We start from the raw sequence: 2,940 nt of genomic DNA on the forward strand, positions 1-2,940 counted from the left end.
AAAACAAAAAAAAAATAAATAAAATAAGGAACCTTTTATTTTGAGTTTATTGTTCCATAGGTAGGGAGAGAGAGATGTAGAGTTTTCTTCTCTTAAATGCTAACCAACACCGTTTGTTAACTAGTCTGCCATACACCCAGATTTGGTTGCACGTACTTGGGACTGTTTCATATGAATCCTTCGTTCTGTATCTGGATGTTTATTCTGTTTCGTAGATATGTGTGCATGTTCTCACGCAGGCGCCTGTTCGTTAACTGTGGCTACGCCATTTTGTTGATTTCTTCAATTGCTTATAGCGCTTCTCTGCTTCAAATTGGGTTTCCACAGAGCAAGTTCCCAGTGCCTTAGAGAACCAGGAGCCACATGGGAACAGCAAAATCAAGAAGGGACCACTTCACAGATGTGTTAGAGCAACTAAATAGGAAAAAAAGAAGACAAGAGCGCCTCGTGTAAACTAATTTTAAAAAGAAGCAGAGTGCAGAGCCTGAGATTTTTGTTTCCGACCTTGAGGGAGGTGGATGTGTCTGTATTTGGTTTTTGTTTAAATTCAAAGCCATTAAAGCATTCCTACCACAAGAAGAAAATGTGTTTTGTCTCTTTGCCAGCAGTAACATGATTTTGGTCTTCAAAATAAGTGTCTTGGGACCTGAATTCCCTGTGGGTAAAGAAAATTCCCATCCCACGTGTTGTGGCGGAAATTCATTGTTTCCTGAGTTATTTCCTTTCATGCTTAGTGTGGGGGAAATGACCAGATGTATAGATTGAGATTCTTTTTCAAAAACATTACTTGATTCTGATGATTTTTATTATTATTTTAGGTGCTGCAGGAGGCTTCTCACATGCTTCAGGATATATTCAGGGAAATCCACTCTTAATAGAAACTGAGAATTTAAGGTAAGTCCTTTAGCAAAGATACTTTATTCTCATCAATTGGCCAACCCCCTGCATTGGTATAGTTTTATAAAATGTTAAAACTGCTGTCTGTTATGCTGTCTCATTTGATCTTCCTGTGGTTCTGCGAGGCAGGTGTATAGAGTGCCCGAGTGCCCGGTCCTAATATTCCCATTCCTGTCTGATTTTTCCTCCTGGTACTTTGGTGAGGTGATGATAGGGGCCCAGAGGAGGAGCTGAGTAGCAGGTTTTTTTTTTTTTTTTTTTTTTTTTTAAATCATATTGGACCTTATAGTGTGAATTCTCATTCATTCACCCTGGTTTGCTTCATAAATCTTCTCTTAGGGTGGTTTGAGGGGGTAAGTGCTGGGTAAGGAATTAATGCAGAAACTTCTAGTGGTCTTTTTGTCTTTTTTTTTTTAACTTTTATTTTAAGTTCGGGGTACACATGCAGGTTTGTTTCATAGGTAAACTTGTGTCATGGGAGTTCGTTGTACAGATCATTTCATCACCCATCTATTAAGTCTAGTGTCCATTAGTTATTTTTCCTGATCCTCTCCCTCTTCCCACCCTCCACGCCCCAGTAGGCCCCAGTGGGTGTTGTTCTTCTGTCTTCCCCTTTGTTTCTGTGTGTTCTCATCATTTAGCTCACATTTATAAGTGAGAATATGCAGTATTTGGTTTTCTGCATTAGTTTGCTGAGAATAATGGCCTCCAGCCCCATCCGTGTTCCTGCAAAGGATATGATCTTGTTCTTTTTTATGGCTGCATCGTATTCCATGGTGTATATGTACCACATTTTCTTTATCTAGTCTGTCATTGATACCTCCGGTAGTCTTTGAACTGAAACTGGCTGGTAGTTCCTGGAGCCCTCCATGGTTGGGAAACAATTGTCTAGCATGAAATAAAGTAAACTTTGGTTGTAGATTGTTGTTTTCCTTCTTTGGTTGTCCTGGGAGTGTTGTATGATCCCAAGTAGTGTGTATGAAGTATCCTGGGCAGAGACACAGGGTTCTTCTGCCAGTCTTAGTTGATGCTCTTACTCAGTAGCTGTATCGTGGCACACCCCAGATGTATCAGTTCTGTTCTGACCAGCTGCAGAACTTGGGACAAGTTAGTTAATCTTGGTGTCCTTCTCTTCAGGTGTTAATTGGCCTAACCTGGTCATGTCTATGCTTTCAAATTTTGTGGAATAGGAAAAACGATTTCAGGACCTATTTCTAATTTTTTTTGGCTATATATAAAGAGAGTTGATGATTAAAGCTGGATAAGTAATGAGGGTTCACTATATATTTACATACTGTTCTTTGTATTTTGTGTGTAGAATTTTTAATAATCAAAGGTTTATTTTCACAAAATAATTAGTACCATCTACTAACATAATTTCACTGAAGAGAAAATAATACTAAAAGAATAGGATTATTCCTAAATTTGTCCTTAGATTGTACATATTTGGCATTATGAAAGTGCTGTTTATTTCCTATGTCTTCCTTGTTTTTCTGTAGTGCAGTGACTAGCAGCCATAGACTAACCAAAATTGGTCTGAGAACTGGTGTTTGGGAAATACTGGGGCACATGACTGCTGAGGGCCCTTCTGTCTCTAAGACTGTATCATTCCTCTGAAGCAGGAAAGAAAGCTACTTTACTTGTACATTGCCTGTTTCCAGAAAATGCCGTGATCGCTAGCATGGTCAGACTGGAGAGGTCAGAGGGCCAAACAGAAGGGATTCTGTTGGGAACCTTGAGTAAAAATGGCCCATTTATGAGAACATCCAGTTTAGCTTTGAGTCACACCATGGTCAAGGTAAAGACAACAATGGACAGTTTTAGGTAACCTGATGGAAGTGTGTAGACTCCTTCCTTTCAACCATTGTGAGGCAGCCTCTGGCCAGGTGTGATCTGACAGATATGTATCTGCCTGGGATGTGGGGATGCTGAGAGCCAGGGGTGAGGCGAGTGGAATACCAGACTCCAAAGAGACCAGTGCACACCTTGGGTGTGAGAAGCTCCAGGCTGGGTGTGGAGGTCGAGGGCACAGCCCAGAGTTCC

General features: G+C 40.5%; 1 protein-coding gene across 1 annotated transcript in view; it reads left to right on the forward strand.

Annotated features, from left to right (window-relative positions):
- The window catches only part of TLN2 (talin 2), a 294,008-nt gene that overhangs the window by 27,144 nt on the left and 263,924 nt on the right, over positions 1-2,940 (forward strand). Inside the window, exon 2 of the mRNA XM_011967667.1 lies at positions 819-894. The gene's annotated coding sequence lies outside the window, so the exon portion shown is untranslated. The remainder of the gene's footprint in view (positions 1-818; positions 895-2,940) is intronic.

This window comes from Mandrillus leucophaeus, unplaced genomic scaffold, assembly GCF_000951045.1.
Source record: "Mandrillus leucophaeus isolate KB7577 unplaced genomic scaffold, Mleu.le_1.0 Scaffold12, whole genome shotgun sequence".
Classification (NCBI taxonomy): domain Eukaryota; kingdom Metazoa; phylum Chordata; class Mammalia; order Primates; family Cercopithecidae; genus Mandrillus; species Mandrillus leucophaeus.